Below are 22,863 nucleotides of genomic sequence, written 5' to 3'. Positions count from 1 at the left end.
ATGTGCAGACTGAAACTCTCAGACTTACATAACCTGTAAAATTTATTATATATATAATTAAATATTTTTATTTCTAGACAAAAAAATATCTGACGTTCAATTAATAATTCATTAGATAATTGAATTATCATAACCAAGGATTATGAAATAAAAAAATCTAATATAGGAACTTATCAAAGCGGAGGTCAAAGACATTAAGTACTCGTACAAAAAGATAAAAATTTATTATTAAAAATAAAATTTTTAAGGATTTGATAAATATGTTATACGATTCTGTAAACATTTTTTTTATAAATCTATAAATAACATTATCGAAGAAGGTCAAATAACGAAAATAAATTATTTGTGTTCTTATATTTATTTTTAACAAAAATGTAATACAAATATTACTGATAAAGCAAAGGACAAAGTATTCGATTAACGCGTGGAAAATCCTGTGTAAAATTCCTAAAGTATTGATAGATAAGAAGTATCCGTAGTATAAACCATAATGTATAAAATGTATTTTAATACCAGAACATTCTCGAATATTAAGTATTCAGAGCGTGAGTACAGATTCCACCGAGGAACGAAAACAAGTTTTTTTTTCCTATCTGATTCAGTTTTTTTGAAATATAGCCTACTACGTATGTGGTTTACATACTAATATCCAGTGCCATGCTGATAGATGAGGTAGGTTGGTTGATAGACTAAGGCAGGGGTCGGAATCAGCGGCTCGCGAGCCGCATGCGGCTCTTTGCATAGACGTTTGCGGCTCTTCGGACATAAACTCCAATTTCATTTCACCTCATTTCACCGCAGCCTTATAACTTATGAGTTTATGAGATAGAGCCGCCGAACAAACTTCGGCGTCTCCGTCCGCACATGACCACACTCGCGTTGATCAATATGAGTCGCATAAGAGTGGTAGCATTTGAAGCATATCTACATATATATATAACCCATTGAACTCGTGTCCGTCCATCCTTGTAACGTTATGCCGAAAACGGCCACTAGAGGCGCCTCTGTCGTGTGTCGTATTTCGCACATTTAAATTAATACGCGGCTCTCTGGTACTTCTGTTATCCTGTTTTCATGACAATTCGGCTCTTCTCACTTGACAAACTGCCGACCCCTGGACTAAGGCAACACAGTACGTGGACGATCTGACAAGAGGTGTCTCCGGGGAAGGACTTTCTATGGACTAGCCTCTATTTAGGCGTTAAACCGTGAAGAAAACCCGGAAAACTCCAGTGTTTAGTAGTGGATCGATAGATGAGGCGGAAAAGTAATTGTTTCAGATGCCAAATTGGAAAGAATAAAAGGCATCATACCTTGTTTATAAAAATATATTACATTAGCGTTGTTCTTAGGCTTGCATCAGGCGCCAAAATTATGCAGAACGGTCCTGTTAATACATTAATAAACAACTGATATTCAATGCATGAACACTAAGAAACAAATACTTAGAGTTCATACTTTCAACGTTAGTCCTGAAGATCGAAGTAGTTAGCCTGCTACTTTGGAGTATTCTGATTCAAATCTAGGTCATAAACCTCAGAAATTTTTCATTGTCGTTCTGTCCCGGACATGTAGTGTTCGTTTCTCTCCACCTAAAGGCCCTATTATCGGTCTGATTGAAACCCAGAATGTGGATGGCCTGATGGCCGAACGATTAATGCGGCAGCCTACCGCTATGGGAAAACCACGAACCTAGACTGGTCGAAAAACCTCAGGAATTTTTTGAGGGGATCCATCCGGATATGTCGGGCCCACTCTCTCGTCATACGGCGGCTCCATTGTATTTGGACTAATCCATAATGGGATTGCTGAAAAGGTCCTTTTAATGTCCATCCATAACAAAAAAAAAAAAGATATGTATGAATAAACTGAACAAGCATTAGTGATAAGCAACCTTTTCTGGATGCGGGCCGCATGCATTTGTTTTTTACAAAGTTGCAGGCCTTTAAGCAGCCTTAAGTTAACCAGCACATTGCATAGTCTCCAGTATACTAAATACTAAAATAATATATGCTAATAATATGCACGCGAGTAATATATAGTTTATTCTTTACACTGGTCTAGTTTGAAAATTCTTCGTCACGAATATCAGGTTACACGACAATACGAGGAAAAAAACAAAAAATTAAAAATTAAAAAAATAGATAGCCTAAATAAAATTACGTTGCCAAAGCTTGGAGGATTGCAAATTAAATTAAAACCTCGCGGGCCCCAGATCGCGGGTTGCTCATAACTGATATACATTCTGCTAAAGCTGCGTAAAATTTTAGAATAACAATAAACAGATTTACAAATTTATTAGGTCAGCAAATTTTAATTTTGCTGATATATTTATTTACTTTAGTTTATTTAAATTTATTGATAAAAATAATTTTTTACCGAACTATTGTTTTACTTACAGTATATTACAATAATAGAAAACGAAATTTTTCAAAACAATTTACAGTATTACAAAATAATTTCTAGAAAATTAAATATTCAAAGTTTAAACGGATAGATAGATAATGTTCGCAAGTGAAACTGTAACATTACACAACGTCTGAAAACTGATAAGATTATTTGATTGCACAATCAAAGAAATAGTCATAAAACTTGCATTTGAACTTTATATTTTTTCAAGTGCAATTTTTCTAAGTTATTTAAATTTAATTTTTTGATTAAGCTATTTTAAATCTTTATCTTATTTTTATCCTTTCATTTTTTCATTGTCTGGTACCGACGATACCAACAGCTAATATCGATGACCGAGAATTCTAGAAAGATAATAAAAATAAATATTGCTTAACCACTAATTTGATTTGTAAGTACTGTATATAAAAACTATTGACTAAGTTTTTTTAACCTACTTTTTTTCTTTCTTAGGAAAAAAAGCTTAGGTAGAAGTCGACAGAAAGAACTGAAAATCGAATTTGAATAACAGAATTGAAGTAATTATAAGTTAAAATTTTTATATTAAATATTTTTAAAAGTATTAATCATTTTGAAAATAATTGAATCTATAGCTAATAATCCGAGGGAAAATGTATAAAGCAACTATTTTTCATTAGAAGAAATATGGATAGAATTTAAATTCATTTCTTTTCATATAAAGTTATCTGAGTAACAGCTTGGAAAGTTCTCTGCTCTTACTGTAAGAATTCGGATTCGATTTCTGATAGAAATTGTCTCCTTGAAGAAATTTGTTGTTGTTGTTGTTGTTGCTTCTATAAGNTCATTTAAATACTGGCTCCCTTTCATGGTCGAATGAGTGTTGCCAGCTAAAACACGTAAAAATAATATTAAAGTAGCCAAGACATAGCCAAATATTATAGCGCCACATCACTAGCGGACATTTCAAATCTGCCGACTAGGACGGTCGGTTAACCGAGGTGTCGGTTAATCGGGGGGTCGGATAATCGAGGCTCTACTGTATGTGAGAATACAATTGAGGGTTAGACTTCTAGCCGTCGAGTCTCAAGATCCGCTCACTGGGTAACACTAAATGATTTAATAAGAGGGTCTTCGAATAGTCGAGTGGGGAAGTTGCGGATAAATCGATAGAGTGAATCGGTTCCGAGCAATAACTGATATCAACACCAGTTAGACAAAACGATGGATACGAGCTGTGAAGAACCGGACGATTGGGCAGAATTATTGCTACTTTCTAGCCGTTTTGGTGACTCCCTTTACCTCATAATTTCATACTTATGACAGTTTCTATTCATTAATAATCGACTGTCTTGATTAAGGTTGTAACATAAGTCCAAACATTATAGTGACAGTTTTATCTATCCGAGTATCGCGAGTGGTGGGGGAAAGGAAGTAGGGTTTTTCCACTTATTTATTAAATGCGTATTAGTTTAAATAATTTAATCTGTTCCCTTCAGACCCTCGCAATTAACATAAAATATACAGTACTAATTAATTACCAGAAAGGAAGTTACAATTAAAGTAAACAATAATAATTTATAACGGCAGAATTGTTCAATAGCATCTTATAAATTTATTTTTACAAGATTCTATTAAGTTATCGTTCTAAAAAGATAATATATTTACTTAAATATTGTTAAAGTTTAAAAAATAAGTTTAAATATAATGATGCTTACCTTCATCTATTGTATTGTTTATAGATAAGAGGATAGATGGATATCATTAGAATTTACTTTCCTCATGCATAAATCATTATTCACACAGTTCTTTCACAATAAAATATTTAAGCGTGGATCGTGATTTACATATAAATTTTATCCGAATCTTTCCTTTTATATTATTTATATTTAAAGATTTTTACGTGTGAAAAGATTCTAATTTTATTTATTTAAATAATTAATGGATTGCACATTGAATAAATGTGAATAAAAACCATTTGCGTGTTTCTTCTTCTTTATGCGTCATTTTTTCACCTAGTGATAAAAATTTGAACTAAATGTTTTTTTTGCATTTTTCCTTTTCCCTATGGTCCGTATAAGATATATTCCAAGTTTTATCAAAATACGTCCACGAGAACGGGCCTAGTAGACAGGTCTAAATAGCGCAACTTTAATTATAACCACCCTGTATTTATGTTTAATTTACATTTAGTTATATAATTTTAAATTTACATAACGGGCCTAGTAGACAGGTCTAAATAGCGCAACTTTAATTATAACCACCCTGTATTTATGTTTAATTTACATTTAGTGCTATAATTTTAAATTTACATAACTTTTTCAATTTTTATGTATCCAAATTTTGTCAGAAGAAAGCATTATTAAACAATTTTTAAGTTATTTCAGGATTACTTTAACCTGTTCTTAACTACTATTAAAACATTTATAACAAATCAGATCATCTCAATGGGTTAAAGTGTACCTAGGTAACCCCAATGGTGGCACTTCTGACTGTTCGTGCTCCCGACTGACTCCTCACGGAGGGGATCCGCCAACAGGCTGCCAAGTGTTTAACGTCACTATTTATTGATTTATGATAGTTCTTGAACAAAATAAAAAAAAGGATATAGGAACTGTTCCACTTTCAGCACTGGGGTGAAATCAACGTTACACTATCTGGAACCTGTAACCAGTGCTCGACACGTATATATTGTATATCGCTTGACAAACATTTTCGAGTGATCTGTTCGCTCTTCTTCAGGTCGACTGAAAATTCCCCGGACGGAGTGTATATTATTTGTTGGGATCGGGTGTCAGTTCCGACTGGGTGGGTCGTTTCCGGCATGCACGGTTGTGTGGTGGGGGAGGAAGCGGCGGGTTGGCGTCTAACAGTGATTGCCAGGCCAGAGACAGGGTTAGCTCTTCCTTCCGGTTAACACAGGTGGCTAGCCGGCTGGCATTGTAGATAGCCTTGGCCTCCAGCCACCTGAGATGATGTTGGTGGGGCATGTTGATGATGATAGTAGCCTTCTCGAGTTGTGCTTCAATTTCGGGATCCGGCGCATATAGAAATAAAAACCCATTTTGGAGATTGTATTTGATTGGTATAAAAAAAGGGCATCACACTAATTGCTATGAGCTCTGGTCTTCTGATGGTACAGGAATGATCCTTTTATGGGGCCTTTTCAGTTATAAACATTTTTGGTTTTTGCTTCATGCACTTAGATTTGACAGCTTAGAAACCAGGGATGAATGAAAAAATAACTGATAAGCTTGCACCAATTTGAGACTTTCACCAAGAGTTTGTCAACAATTGTATGAGCAGTTTCAATGTGAGTTTGTGACAATTGACGAGATGCTTCATCCTTTTAGACGATGCTGCAGATTTGTACAATACATTCCTAATAAGCCTATGAAATACGGCATATAAATGTATTCTCTATGTGATGCTAAAATCTTTTATACTCATAATTTTGAGATTTATTGTGGAAAGCAAGTGCAAGAGCCCTATGAGATCAAACAAGGACGATGATATAGTAAAGAGATTAGTCATGCCGATAAAAAGAAAAAGAAATGTTACTACAGTAGTTATCCTTTCTTCCAAACAAAACCAGACAAATAAATTCATGTATATTTGGTTTTCAATATGATTATTGTATTGCTTCAATAGTTCCAAAGAAAAATAAAGGTGTCATCTTTCTTTCGACCATGCACGACACTCCTGAAGTTGATCAGGAAACTAACAAGACTGACATATTTGGACTACAATGCTACTAAAGGTGGTGTAGACACTGTAGATCAGATGTGTTCATCCTACACCACTTCCTGAATTACAAGGAAATGGTCACTGGCTCTCTTTTATCATCATCTCGACATTGCTGGAATAAATTCTAATATTATATTTAAATTTAATAATCCTGATAACAAAGGCAGAAGATAACATTTTATTTAAAAAAAAATTTGCCGTAAGTCTAATGGAAGAACATTTGAAAGAAAGATCAATGATGCTGACACTCCCTAATGAGATTCATACATTTTTGGAAAAATATAAGGGAAATGAGAGACTGTACAAAGAAATAGCAAAACCTGGAATTTGTTTTATTTGTGACAAACACAAAAAACAATAGGACAAAATTGTCAGGAATGTGGTAGAAATGTTTGAGAAAAGCATAGTAATATAGTGATTATATGTGCCATGTGTGAAGGTGAATGTCATATGGAAGTAGAGTGACTTCTTTTTATTATCTAAATATTTTATAACCAATTTGTTCATTAAAATATTGTAAAATTAATTTTCTCGTATATCTGATGCATATTTTCAAAACAATAATTAATTATTGACTTAAATCAAGTAATATTACATATGTGGTGTAATTGCTGCAATATGTGCCCCCTCATGAGAGCTCCTGAAAAGCACATTCACCAAAGGGTTAAAATAAACAGAAGGCATTGAAATGTCTGCCTAAACATTAAATGCCAAGTGTTAATCTGCAAATGCAGATGATGTCCTATGATAGCTAAATATGTATCAACCACAACAAGGAACTTTTCCATTTGGTGGCTTGGCAGGCCCTTTATGAATTGGTACTATAAGTATTTAGCTATCATAGGACATTGCATGTGCGGAATTTTAGGCTGATACTCCAATGCCTTCTGTCTTCTGTTTATTTTAAATCCATTCCATTCTCAATGGATAGTGATATGATTTGTTGGTTACAAATGTTTGAAGTTTTAATTGTAATTTTGTGTTCTGTCAACAAAAAGACAACATTCACCTGAAGCAGGGATCCAGAGGAGCCCAAAAACATTTGTGAAATACATTTGTTCCAATACCAGACATTAGGTTCAGTGTGAGAATTGCAAGCAGTTTACTATTTCCAGGGAAGTCCAGCATGGAGTTAAACCAGAATTTATGCAAACAAGAATTGTGTTAATTTTTGTGAAAATTCTGCTGTGATTTTATATTGCATAATATTTAAGTTTATAGAAGTTTTAAAGAGGAAGACTATTTTTATTCTATTCCTGTCCTGTATATTTGAGACAGTTCCAAATATAAAAACAAAAAGTACACAACAAAAAGCAAAGGGCGTATTCAAAATCTCAGTGCTCAGCCAGCACCTCTGTTCAAAATCTCATGACTTTCAGTTGCTTCCAGCAAACTGCAAGCATCTTTCTTGGTACTCAATTCACCAGCAAACAAGATGGCAGTCACCTTGAGGCTTGTAAGAGCTCTATTTTGTGTTGACAATTTTGAATTTATTTGTTGAAATAAATTAAAATTCAGTTAATACATTAATAGAATATTTCAATATACTAGTATATCTATGTAAGACATCACATAATTTGTTTTAGTTATAAAGTGTAATCTTAGGATTGATTTAATTATTTAAATTTCTGTATCATTAAAAAATCATTAAATTAGTTCAAAAATAAATTTAATGTAACATGGAAGTTTACATTGTTTGCCATTTTTCTTTCGAAATTCCTGGCAGTCAGCGTTTGTGTTCTCTGGAAAACACCAGCAGTTGCGTCACTTCCAGCAGCATCTCACTAGATTAATGCTGAGATTTTGAATACAGTAGAGCATCGATTATCCAACCCCCCCCCTCCCCCGATTAACTGTCACATCAGTTAACCAACCGTTCTGGTCGGCAAATTCAACCCCCCCCCCCATTAACCGTCACATCAGTTAACCTACCGTTCTGGTCGGCAAATTCAAATGTCTGCTAGTGATGTGGCGTTACAATATTTCACTATGTCTTGGCTACTTTAATAGTACTTTTACGTGTTTTAGCTGGCAACACTGGCTCGACCATGAAAGGGAGCCAGTATTTAAACGAGGCTTAATTTTCTAATTTTTAACGATACAATAGCGACGATTATTATTTTAAAAAAATTTTTGTTAGGCTTAACATCGATGAAAATTCAATGCGAAGTAGGTTAATAGCGATATACTAATTACATGAGATATACTAATATACTATACTAATAATGTATTTTTTCATATTTTTTGGTTATCCATTTTTTCAGTTATCCGACCAACCCCAGTCCCCAATTGAGTCAGATAATCGATGCTCTACTGTATTCCCAAAATCACACAATAAATTAAAATAGCACACATTTAAATCTAAACTAATTTGCAAAAATATTGATTTAATAACATAAAACAGAAATGTTTTCCAATTTTGCTGTAAGTAAAAACATGTGAAAGCAGTTAGTTTTATCTTTTACAAATCTATTTACAAAACTAAGTTCATATCTTAGTTCTCACCCTCCACATTCTAGAAATTAAACAGTAAATATTATCATCTCCTTATGTGGCAATATGCAATGCTTTAACATGTATTATAACTGACTTTGATTCAAAAATACAGTAGAGCATCGATTATCCGAAAGAATTCCAGTCGGCGAATTTAAATTTTCGCCAGTGCTGTGGTGCTGCAATCTTTGGCTATGTCTTGGGCTACTCAAATATTTTACGTCTTTGATACTAAATTAACTTCTGAAGTATAATTTTCTATTGTTTTTATATTTTTCAATATATTTATTTTGTTTGTACAAAATAAAAAAATAATTTTTAATGATACAATAGTCTTCGTTAGGCTTGACATCAATGAAAATTCAACGCAAAGCAACATGCAACAGAGAAAAATTTCAACATGGGATAGGTTAATATATTTTTTCGTACATAATCGGTTATCTGAAATATTGATTTTCCGAACAAACCCAGTCCCCAATTGATTCAGATAATCGACGCTCTACTGTAAATTCATTTAGAGAGAAAGAATAAATGGATTCATTTTCTTCATTATAATTAATTCTTGACAAAGAATAACTTAAAACTTAGTTTTTGACAAGACTATGTCTTGTTTATAAAATTGTACTACCTCATGTTCTTATCAGCATAGAGGTATGAAGGAGTACATGTAGAGTTGATATTTGGCACAGAGTATTGGGTGCCCAAATCATTTGCGCATAAAAAAATCCAGACTCATAAGTAGTCAGGAGACCGAGAATCGAATCAAAATAAAATCCAAAATGGCGACCCTTTTCTACAAACAGGCAAAAAGCCACTTCACCCCACCAAAGTCAGGTAGGGGAGAGTATCACCCACAGTCATTCTAAGAAGTGAACTCTGACCTTAGGACCGAACATGTAGCTTCTTCTATGTTAAATAAAATTTGTAATCTAATTTTGTAAATTTGGGAGTGCTTCAAATATGACGTTAAAACTGTTTTATGTCATTACAAGTGGGTTTTTTAAACATTATCTAGTGTAGTAAAATCGTAGGACCAATAAAAATTTGACATTATATTAGGGTTGTCGTTACGTCCGATGACATTATAATTGGGTTAAACTGTATATTGTTTGTGCAAAATATTTCAAAAATAATAATTTTGGACGATACAATAGCCACGGTTATTTTTTTCAAAAACGGGAACTTTTCGTTACGCATCGACAAAAATTTAACCTGGGAGAGAAATTTTGAAATTAGATAGGTTAATTTCATTGAAGATGCATCGTGGATGTGGTCGTGGCCAGCGAAGTTTGAACGATCGTGCCCAAAAGCAGCGATTTCAAAGAAGATAGGAGAATAAGAATGAGACCTGCCTTGAGCATCAAAGTGATTCTGTCTCCGAGGCATAGTCTTGTCCCAAATATGGTTTTGCCGTTTTACTTGTTCATTTTGTTGATATAATCCATTGTACCAATATGTTAATTGATCATGACTGGCCTCTAAGAATGATTTCTAAAAGAGAAAAGTGTTATTTTTATTATAATGGATTTTTAGAATAGTGCTTAAATATAAGAGATTAGTAATAAATTTATTACTACTATTATATTTAGACTTCATTCCAAAAAATTACTACATAAAAATATAACTTTTCTACATGTTAATTTCATTTATTACAAAGATACTTTCCTGTTTGTGCTTGAAACAACTATATGTACTGTACTTCAAATGTGATTAAGATTTCAATACATTTAAGTGCAGGCTTTTTTAGTTAAAATTTGTTACAGTGAATCTCATTATGAGAAACTTCATAACAACAAACTTAATTTTTCCTGACCCAACCTTCATAAGAACCCACCATAACATTTTTGTCATATGAACATATTATGTACTTTTAACAATCCTTTTCTGTTAGTTCTGATGTAATAGAATTCCAGCAATTTTCATTTCACTATAACATTTTTGTTACAATTTCTCTCTTCAGTATTGGGCATGTTGCCTGCTAAGATGGTTTTAATACGGCTGGATAATTAAGTCAAAATAGCCCAATAGTGTGAATGGAAAATACAAATCTGTTTTGCTGTAATTAAATCAGTGTTTTTGAAATTTGAAGAATATTGAAAAATATCAACATTGAAATGTATAAATTTGAAACATTTTTCATAAATATACTGAAATATTCTTTAAATTAGCATGATAAAACAGGTGACTTAGCTAATTAAATCTGTAAGAATACATGAGTTTTTGCTTTGATATATATAGAAAATTTGTTTTAATAAATTAATTGCACACACTAGAGCCTGTATTCTGTAAAAAGAGTATTGGTGTAGAATTTGTGCAATATCAATGAGAGGATTTCGCTAACACCATTTGAGTTTTTGACTCTATAAATGGGGTTTGATAGTAGACCTCTCAACATAATTTAAACAGACTAAAATATAGGTTTTTTTTTCAATGTATAGTACAAAATCATTTTTATCTTTTGTTTTTGGAATTTAATATGGCCTTGGGTTTTATTTAAAAAAATATTTTGCTCTCAAATACTCATTTTATATTGCATCTCAAGGTTAAATGTTTTTAGAAAATTAGTTATAATATTCAAGGACTGCTAAATGGTAAACTTGGTATTTTTAAAAATTTTAACAATTGAGAAATGTTATGCTTATGCTTCATTTTAAATTATTTCAGTTTACATTCTTTGCAGTATTTTTACAATACTAGATATCTATCTCTTATCTTTCTGTAATATTATTATCATCATCATTTCTGTAATTTAAACATATCTGAACAAATTTTCAAGTATAAATAAATACATAAAGGACATACTGTATGTGGGAAGCAGTATATGTATGCATCATATCATATGAAATTATTTATTCATACATTTAATTGATTATTTACATATTTTAATCAGGGATGCACAACCTTTTTTGAAGAAGGGCCAAATTAGGATTAAGTTTATTGACTGGGGGCCGGACCTCCAAGTGATTAATGCGATGTCTGATGCAATTTGCGAGATTCTTTGTTGTATCGTCATGTGGTTAAGACTGATTGTTTGAAAACACTGTCTTCTCAGGACACATCTCACTTGCGATGATAAGACACTTTTTTATCATATCGCCATCTGTGAAAGGTTTCCCATTCTTGGCTATTAAAGCAGATATTTCTAGGCTGGCTTCAACAGCCGCATCCAATTCTCCAGATTGTTTCTTGAACACATTTTGTTGGCTGATTAGTGATCGTCGTAACGATTCGATTTTCCGTTTGCGTTCCGTACCTTGCAGAAGGAAATCCTTGTGTTGGCTTTCATGATGTCGCTTCAGGTTGAATTCTTTTGGCACTGCTATTGTTCCATTGCACAAAAGGCAAATAATGCTGTTGTTCTGTTGCACAAAACAGTACTTGTTAGTCCACACTTCCACTTCTTGAAACTGATGATTCTCGCGATTGACCTTGCGTTTAATGCCCGGCGCCATACTGTTCACTCTGCAAAACAATGTCTCATTGTGCCGAAAATTCTGAGGCCCGCAACAAATCATGTTTGAGATAAGGCAAGCTAGACTACCACGTGCTTTGTTCTGTATCCACTCTGACCAAAGACTAAAGAGGCGGGGACAGAAGACTATTACGCACACGTGGCCAGGCAGGTCTTAATTCGTTCGACCCCTGTCCGGGCGTCTCCACCATTTCTCAGAATTTGTGAGTCAGATCGTCAACATGCCAGGTGCAGGACACTAATCCATCATAAATGTGGTTACCATTCTTACCTAAATTATATTTATGGCCCGTCAGTTTTACCCCCGTGTTCAGAAATGAATCAAAAGTGATTAACACAGTGCAGTGGAAAATCTGAATATTTTAAATATAATTATTAAAATTGCGATATCTCGTTTCAAATTGGCACTAGAATCAATTTTTTTTTTTTCTGTCCTAAATATATCACAGTTTACGACTGTTAAATTTCAAATAAAATAAAAATTAAAAATAATAATTTAATTTTAAATTTACGAAAAAAAGAATGTAAAAATAAAAGTAAATAAAAAGTTCCAATTAATTTACTACTTAAATAACCTAAATATATCTGTTTTCTTTCAAACAAAAAAAACCGCAGCTTTCTAGCTACACGGAATCATTTTACAACCCTCTTTGTTGACAAGTTTATGGCTTGACGCGGTTTGTAATAATTATTAAATCCAAAATATTTTAATGCAAATGGCTTCCTTTTAGTCGTAATGACTCTATTCCAACTACAGTATTAATTTTCTTGGTCCAACTTAATAATAATAAATTTGATGTGAAAAATTTTTTTTCTATTCTTTGTCTATGGAGAGATATTGTTGTAAATTATTGGTTTTATAGCTTTTTGTACATTCCTTTTTGAACTCTGGTTAGTTTTTTTCTAGTTTGAATGACATTAGGTTGACGAATAAGCGTCTTTTCAGAAAAGATTGATTCAAATTCGACTATACCAATCAGAATCTAGAATGTAAACAAATGCTAAAAAATCGTTATTTTCATGGTTTTTCAGCGCTATTTTCACTTATTTTTGTTATTTGACGCTATTTAGACGAATAGGCAAGTTTTCCGAAGCATAAAATTGAAGATTTCCCGCCAAAATAGAAACTTCCCGATAACATCGGAAATGACGTTCTAACATCATTTTAAAATATTCGATATCTAAAGCAGAAAGTGTTAGCTAAAAATAGACTTATTTATAGAACAATCCCCCATTTCTCACCTCAGGGAAAGTCATAAAACAGTTGGGTGCTAATGACTTTGTGAAAGGGAAAAAGTTCTACACTTAGAAACTTCGAAAGAAGGGATTTGGCCTGTACCGTCCGCGGGCCGCAGGTTGTGCACCCCTGTTTTAATTAATGTTTCAGAGCACTTTCCTTATGTATTAGAGTATTTCTTTTATGTAATTAAATTATTAGTGCTTATTGAAGTAAGAAATTGGTGTTAAGTGTTAAAGGTTCTTTTGAACAAGGAAATTTTTATGACTTGAAAATTAAGTGTAAGAACATTGAGTAGTTGACAAATTATAATAGTTTTATTGTATTCCTTTTATATTTTCATATACAGATATCCCTTGTACAAAATTGTGTACAAATTGGGGATATCCCCTGTACAATGCTGTTTCTGGTTTTGCTCTAACAGTTTGAATTTGGAAAAATCCTCTGTACAAAATTTTGCAACTTTTAAGTGAAAACTCCTTTATTCTATATTTTTTTCTTCCTTGTTTTAATTTTTCTATCAACCATGTGTTGTTGTTGCTTTCAGTCTTTAGCCTTTAAGACTCACTGTGTTTTGTTTTTATAGCTTAATTTTTGTATTTAGTTTATTTATTTAAACATTTTTAGGTAAGTGTTGTTAACTTGTTTTTAACCATAGGAAACTAATCATTCATAAAAATGACTAATGAAATACAGTGGTATCTTGGTACTGGAACTGTTCCCAACTGGAACAATTCTTAAAATAACAATTTAATCAGGAAACCCCATAATAAAAAATACAAAAACAAATAGAAAAGTAGCACAGTAAAATTATACAGAAGATAGAAATATAGTAAAACTACATATATTTTTCTATTTTACAAATATAAAAAGTTATTTCCAATTCAGTGTTAGGAACATGATTTTTTTTTAATTTACAAAAATAACTTATAACAATTGTCTAATGTTTTTGTAATAACCTTTGCAAAATTATTTATATGAAATTAATTATTATTGTATAATTAATTAGTTCATCTTGTCTAAAAATTAACAATAAATTAGAAGTTTTATGCACACTATAAAGTAACAAATTTTTTTGATTGATTTATTAGTTTTTATAATTGGAATGTAGCAAGTAAAAAAATGTAATAAAATTATCGTGGAGAATAAAGTATGATAGTCAGTCAGATGTTTTTTTTTATGTGCTTTTATTTAACCTGCTTTGTGTCTTTCCTTCAAATCTTGTAACTCAAATTTCATCCCCTTCTAATTAAGATAAGTATGTCCTAAAAGTTTTAGCCTTCTAAATTCTATAATATACTTTAAGAAGTATATTAAAATTGTTTATAGTTTGGATGTAAAATATGTATACCATTCATTTTTAGAATTTTTTTTTTTTATTCTGAATGATTAGCATATTTTAATTTTCTTGTAACTTTGTCTGTCAATTGTGACAAAGTTCCAAGAAAATTAAAATATGCTTTGTTATAAGAACAATAAGTGTGTTTGCTTACATTTAAATTTTTTTATTGGTTAATTTTTTCACAATAGTGGTTTTATATATATCCCGACTTACGTAAACCCAGAGTTACACGATTTTCAAATCTCGTCGATTCATCTTTTGTTTGAGCACCACGCATCTCTTGATTACTCATTCCCCCCACCCCCCACACTATTGTTCAGCTTACGTGTTCAGACGTGTTGTGCAGAATCAACATATAGCTACAATTTATTTCTGTGTTTGTTATATCTACGGAGACTTGAGAGACTCTACTATGTCATCCAAACGAAGTAGAACTGATTCTTCTGCATCAAATAAGAAAAGAAAAACTTTATCTTTGGAATGTAAAGCTAACATTATTAAAGACTTCGGTACAAAAATGAAAATTTGTGAATTGGCAAAGAAGTTTGATCTACCTGAATTGACGGTCAGAACAATTATAAAAGGTAAAGAAAAATTCTTGAAGTTGTGAAAAATGCTCAATCTTTAAATTCAAGCATCATTCGTAAACATCACAGCATTATTGTGAGATGGAATCAATGTTAAAATTATGGCGTGATAATCAAGTAAATGTGAAAAATTGTATAATAATATAATTTGTTATACATATGTGTTATCTAAGATTTTATTAAACATTTTTTTCTAAATTATTGTTTTCTTTAGTCTCTGGCCACAATTAAAAATTATTTATACGTATTTATATGCGAAATTATACCTCGACTTATGCATATTCGACTTGCGCAGTTATTGCTCGGTCCCACCTATCATGTAAGTTTGGGGTATTACTGTGTATATGTATATATATAAACTATTGTAAGTTATTCATTGATTTTTAACAATGTCTTCTTACAAGTTTTATTTATCCACACTTTTTGAGTGCCATATGTTTTATATTCTTGAAAATTTTTAAACCACATTAGATGTGTTTGAAGTTATGTAGCATATTTTCCATATACATTATAATTTTTTATTGTTTGTACAGCATTGTCCTTTTGGAAACTCATGAAGTATATAATATGGAAACTCATAATATGCCTGGTATGTTTTTTTTATTAAAGACATTACAATTTGATTTTATTCAAACAAAATGAAGTAAACAGTTTAAGGGGTAAGATTCTAAACAATGAATAAAATCTCACATCTATGTTAAGAGTAGACAGTATGAGACCAGTAAATGCAATTTTCATTTTATACAGTGTTTATACTTTTTTGTTGTTTTCATGTTTTAATTTATTATCAGGGCATTTAACTGTGCTTTTTTACCATAAATTATGTGTATTTGCTGTTTAAAGTATGCACCATCAAAGTTTGTTTTATCATTGTGTTGACCTTTTGGTCATCATTCTTTACTTTACACAATCTTATCTTCACTGACCTAGCACTTTATAAAAAACATTTTTAAAAGAAATGCAAGCATAAACATAGGGTTCAAATCACAAATAGATTTATGAACTTTAGATGTTGTCATTAGTCCTTGAAATGGTGTAAAATCAAGTTTTTTTTTAACCTAAGTGAATTATTATTGTTTAAAAAATTATGTAAAATGAAGATATATCAATACTATTCATATAAATGAATTTTATTCTACAATTAATCATATGTAATGCTCTTTTATTTAATGTTAAATGTTTGAAAGTGAGATTAATTTTTGTAGCATTGTGTGGCCATTTTTGACTAAATCATGATAAATGATAGAATTCTGAGGTGCATATAGTACTAGAATATTAAATTTTTGACTCAGTAGGAATTGAGTAAAAACTTGAAGTAATTGCCTTTAACATTATGTCTATGGAGAATTTTTAATAATTTAAAGCAGCACTGTAGTCATACCAGGGCAGTATAGTATCTTTGTACTTTTCAAAGCAGGTTGAAGCCCTTGTACTTAGTCTAAAATGCAATTGAGATGTTCACAATGTGCCTTGGCCAAAAAACTGAGAAAATTACTTTTTGCACAGTTTTTTGTACTGATTATGAATATGTAGGTCATTTTTGATGCACTTAAGCCATTTTGCAGCTATTGCCCATACAAAACACCATAGACAGAATGTGGTGATTTAAACTTGGGGCACCAGTTAAGACACTGGCAGTTTTTAATTTGACTGAACCCTTGATTTGAAGTACATTAACATTCACTGTTTTGAAATTTAATCATAGAACAAAGTGCATTGCTTTTGTGGAACATTGTCACAGCTCCTTGCTTCTTATGACATTGATTTTACTCTAATAACTGATTATATAGATGTCAAGGATAATGACTGTGATGCATAAAAGAAAGTTATCAATGAAAATGACCATAAAATAGAGATTAAACATTATGATTAAACACTCGACTTATTATTGTAAAAATATTTAATATTTATTTATTTGTTTAGACATTTAATAAGCCCAACATGACCTTCCAAAGGCATACTTGAGTATTCACACACAATCCAAAGAATGATAGTTTAAAAAATGTCCTTTTTTGTGACAAAGGAAATGTTAGACTTTTATTAAATGTAATTTTTTTTATTTTCTGTTTAATAAATGCCATAAAAAATACAAAAAAGTGACTTCAAAAATATAGATTGATTTTGATTTTTTTTAAGGTCATTAAACTTGTTTATCTAGTAAGTAGCAGATTTTTTAATCAGATGTATTTAAAGCAATTTAAAAAATTCAAGATGATTATTTTTATTATATTTATATATATATATATATATAATAAAAATAATCAAATCTTGAATTTTTATACAGTAGCACATTGATTATCCGACTCAATTGGGGACTCAGGTTGGTCGGATAACCGAAAAGAAGGAAAAAATTATTAGTATAGTATATTAAGATATTAGTATATCCCATGTAATTAGTTTATTGGTATATCGCTATTAACCAACTTTGCGTTGAATTTTCATCGATGTTTAGCCTAACAAATTTTTTAAAAATAATAATCGTCGCTATTGTATCGTTAAAAATTATTTTTAAATTATTCTATTGCTCATGAAACGAACAACCACTCATAATTAGAAAATTAAGTCCTGTTTAAATACTGGCCTCCCTTCAATGGTCGAGCCATTGATGCCAGCTAAAACACGCAAAAATTTAACAAAAATAATATTAAAGTAGCCAAGACATAGCTAAATATTGTAATGCCATATCACTAGCGGACATTTGAAATTTGCTGACTGGAACAGTCGGTTAACCGATGTGACGGTTAATGGGGGTCGGATAATTGATGCTCTACTGTATATATATAAACATAGGATAATTTAAGTATTGTGTTGAAGATAAAATAAAGATTCATAATATAACTTTTTAATGAATTTATTTAAGATTATTGTGTGAAAGATATAAGATTGCTCAATAATTTTGCACACCATCACATGCAATATTGATAAGGTTTCTAAAAATGGCTAGAGTTATCATGGGTCAGGTTCATAGTAGGAAATGTTTTTTCCATAGTTGCCTATTGGCTGATTAAATTGGTTCATGTGATTATTTATCAGGGATTATAAGTAGCGTTTTGTTTAGAAATGATCATAGCACTTTCAGTACAAGGAAGATAACTTAAAGCATATTATACCTGTGATACTTTAAAAGTTTATATAGATTTAAAGTTATATAAGTTAAATTTTTGTAGAAAGTTCATTATTTATTTATTTATTTATTTTCTTTTGTTACATGTAAGTTTTTTAAAATCTTTATGTAAAGTTGTTTTACCATTATGTAGTGTTAGCATTTTACTTCTGGAAAGATGTATTATTCAGTTGTAAATGATTGAAGATACATTTTTTTAAGTTTTTGCTTATAATGTAAAGTATATTAATTTTATAAATTTTTATATAAATACAATATTAAAATTTCTATTTTTAGCAACTATTTTAATATATCTTCAATTTTATTTCAGAAGTCCATTGCAGAGAATGATACTTGCTAGAGTCAACAAATATCCGTTAAGATTGTCACAGGTAAATTAATTGTAGCTATTAATGATAATTTAAAATACAAAGTTTGAATATTTTATTAAGTAATTTTAAAAATCAAGAAAAACTGTGCTATATTCAATAGCATTTTATGTTACTTGTTCATTTTATAAAATATACTAATGATATTCTATGAAAAATAATTTACAGTGAACTTTTTCTAGTACAATACAGAATAATTGATTTTATCAGTAAGCATTTTAGTTAGTTGTTGCTGATAATTTGTGTAATGATTATCATAAACTATTTATATGATTTTATGAAAATCTAGAATCAAGAAATTACATTGTAGTAGTGATCAAGGAGTTTGTTGTTAGTAATTATCATTAAAACATTCTTACACAAATTGTAAATTGTTGTTTATAATAAAATTAACATTTTATGGACTGGCAGTTAATCTTAATAGAATAACCATTAAAAATAAAAAAATTTTAAGAAATTATAATAAAATGTCATTTTTAATTTTAAAAGTCTGATGTGAATCAATCACATCAATTAAGATTTAAAGAAAAAATGCTTTAAACATTTTATTTAGCAGTTAATTTGGTTATTACATGTATTTTTTATGCAGGATTATCATTTACAAAATCTAATATTTGTATATATTAGATTTTGTAATCCACTTAATAGTGGAAGTAATAATTTTTTTCATTAAATGACTTTAGACATGTCATCCAGCTCATAGAATTACAGGTAAAACTTAATGAGTGGAATGCATTCAACTTTTATAGAAAAATGATTTTATGAGCAAGATGACTATAGACCAAAAAGTATTAATGTTTTTCTATAATTATATTTTATTTTTGTTGAATAAACTAAATTTTTCAAAAAACTTATTGAACATTAATGGTTTCAGAACAATATAAAATCTTTGTATCACAAATTAGTATGATTAAATTTAAGTTTCATATTTTATCAATTAGTCTATACTTTTTTAGATGATTGTATTCAAAAAGAAAAATAATTTTCTCAAATAAGTAAATGAATTTTTAATGAAAATAATAGTTTGCAAGCAGATTCAGGATATTCTTAATAAGGTGTTTAGAGGAATTTTTTTTTTAATAGTATTTGAAATTTAAAATCCAAATACATTAGAATAGTATAAAATTCTTTCACTGAAAATAAAGTGCCATCTTTGATATTATTATATAATGATTATTTGAAAATGCAGCCAGTAACAAAAGAATTAATGTATTATAGAAAGTTCATATATTTATAAGATTTTTGATTATATTTAGTTAATAAACATTCTGAAAACTGTTGTTAAACTATAAATTTTTTTCATCTATTTCAGAATATGCACCTGTTTGGATCGGCCATTAATAAATCTGATAAAATGTTTCCAATGGCAATGTTATTGGCTTCCACGGGATTGTTGCTCTCCATGTTCAGTGTACACCAGATGGATTGTTCTATTCAACCTAAGAAAAGATGGTTCGACAAATTCAGACCAACTTAATGTGTAAATATTTGTACAAGCAACATCATTTATTTAGACTAGTGCATAAAGACTTTGAACTAGGATTGACATGTTGGGTTTGACATGTTGAAACCTTTCATTGTCTCTCTCAATTAATCCATCATCCTGCTTAAACCAAGCTGCTCAATGGTGTATTGTTGGATTTAGCAATCTCTTCTGCAATTTTTGTGTGTGTCTTTTAGGTTTTTTATTTAATTATTATGTATTTTGTTCTTTAAAAGTTGCATGTACAGGTTAAAAGTTTTGAACCAAAATTTTCATGTTGTACAGATATATAAAAATAAATAGTTGTTCAATGATCATGATTTTACAAAGATTTTTTAATATTATTATTAAGCATAGTTGTATCTGATGTTGTAACTCTGTGATAACTACTACTACTACCACCACTTTAACAGTATTGGATGTGTGCCAAACCTTGACATTTTCAAGGCAAATTGTTGGAGTGTTTTTGAAGGTTGATAATACTATAAATAAAATATAAAAGAAATTTGATACTTGTAAAAAATTAGTAATATATTAACTATCCCTTTAAAGAAAAGCAGCTATTTAACATTAAAAATTTTTAATTTATAAAATTTGGTTGAGGTAATATTAAGTTAATTAAATTAGCTAATGTATTGAAATACTGTATTGGCTAATATGTTGACAGTCAATTTTTGTCCAAGACCTATATTTTTGACATCATGGTGTATGCCACATTCACCATAGATGTTCATGAATAGATGGAAGTTTGGCACAATGTGTAGGTGCCAAACTTCTACCTATTTCTGCCAAAGTCTATTCTAGCATTTGAATTCTGACAAAATAAATTATATGTACTATTTCTGTTTAAAAAGTGTGTGTAAAAAGATAATTGTTAAATTATGTGCTAATTAGGTAATTTTTAATGTACATTGAATGATATTTCTAAATGATAAACGTATTTCCCTGCAAATATTGCATATTATAAATATTGTGAAATTACATTTTTGTATTATTTTTTTTATCATGAGTTTTAAAATATGTTATCACATTATTACTTTTGAATCAAATAGTGATAACGTGAGAGTTTACTATTAAATACTCGCAGATAAAGAATTCTTAAGTAACATGGATTTAGATGTATATAAGACTTGTGTGATATAAAATTTGACCTTACGATTAGGTTGAAGGTTGAATTCTATATCTAATTAAATTAGGTCAAACGAACCAGTTTCTGATCTCTAGATTTAGACATTATCTTATATACTAAAAAGAAATTTGAGGAAATGTATATGAATCTCGAAGCACTAATATAATCTTAATGGGACTTATACTGATTTAACTTGTATATGAATTTGGGGAGATTGAATTAGTCAATCTCATAAGTTAAATCAATACAGGCCCTATTAATAGATTGTAGTCATGATAGTAAAACAATAACAAAATATTTAAAGAAATATTAATTAGAAGCATTAATTAACTTAAAGCACTACAATTGAATTTTAATCTGGATTGTATCATTTGCTGAGTAAGCTGTTATCTGCATTGAATAGATACAATCATATTTTTATTTGTTCTGAAAGTCATTTTTATTTGGTTTAAGGAATGGATGATATATGATTCATAAATATTAAGACTAAATATTTTTTAAAAAACCGTTATATCGAATTTCAAAAAACTTGCTACTTCCTGTTAAATTTTGTATATGTAAAATATAACTTGGCGCTTTGCAATTAAACATGTATAAGTTTTATTAATGAAAAGGATTAACATTAAAAATTTATAATTTCAGCAAAAGTTACATTACGTTTTATCAGGATTGTAGAGGAGGGTATATGTTATCAATCCCATACTTTTTCTTTCGTGAAAATGTACAATATATTCTTGAGACTATTTTTCGTATAACCAGAAGGTATATGATAATGAATTTACTTTAACTAAACCAACATTCATTTTTTTACAATTATTCGTTTTCTTTCTAATACCGACTTTAAATGTTGAAGTAAAATTGTAAAAAACAATACTGTTTACGCCTGCAGCAATTATATAAAAAGTACATGTACCCAGAATTCATGCTCTGTAGATTAGGCTAATTGCAACCCATCTTATCTAGGCAAATTGAATACATATTTTATAGAATGGAAGAGGTTTATAATAATATGTAGTCATTTGTTTATTAGAAAAAAAAAAAACATTAAAGGAGGAATATGCGAATGTAAAAAAATTAGGTTTTAGTTATGTTTAAAAAATAGTGGGAAAAAATTATATATGTTTTTGTTATTGATAAAAAATTGTAACATATACGAGGAATGAAATTCGATTAAATTTGGAACGCGAATAAGATAACATAAGATCAAATAATCATCCCAAAAAATGCACACTAACTTTTTTTATAAGATTTACATACGTTATGTAATACATTTAAATGAGGGTAGATGTATGAAATTCCAAAATTTTTTACAACTTGTTACATTGGAAAAAAAAATGTTTTTGCAAAAGGTAAATAATACCGTACATATTTAATATATTATAAAACGGCGTTGAATGTTTTCAGCTTTTTAAAATAATAATGTTTTGTGAAAAGGGATATTTACAATCCTATAATTAAGCAAAGAATAATAAAATTTATTCTAATTCCAAAATGTCACAAATTGTTATTGCTGA

At 30.0% G+C, this 22,863-nt stretch overlaps 1 long non-coding RNA gene across 4 annotated transcripts; it reads left to right on the top strand.

Moving 5' to 3' along the window:
- The first annotated feature begins 2,785 nt into the window (after positions 1-2,785).
- On the top strand, positions 2,786-20,537 carry LOC111615601. Of its 4 annotated transcripts, XR_002755104.1 has the most exons (4): positions 2,786-2,800; positions 2,863-2,927; positions 18,680-18,740; positions 20,050-20,537. It is a non-coding gene; the product is annotated as an uncharacterized LOC111615601 (long non-coding RNA). The 4 variants fall into 4 exon arrangements; XR_002755105.1 differs by lacking the exons at positions 2,786-2,800; positions 2,863-2,927 and adding an exon at positions 15,810-15,834; XR_002755103.1 differs by lacking the exons at positions 2,786-2,800; positions 2,863-2,927 and adding an exon at positions 18,311-18,455.
- Positions 20,538-22,863: the final 2,326 nt, after the last annotated feature.

This window comes from Centruroides sculpturatus, unplaced genomic scaffold, assembly GCF_000671375.1.
Source record: "Centruroides sculpturatus isolate CEXI.00-Female unplaced genomic scaffold, Cexi_2.0 scaffold19, whole genome shotgun sequence".
Classification (NCBI taxonomy): Eukaryota; Metazoa; Arthropoda; class Arachnida; order Scorpiones; family Buthidae; genus Centruroides; species Centruroides sculpturatus.
Note: the sequence above shows the minus strand (reverse complement) of the source record. Positions and strands in the feature narration are given on the sequence as shown.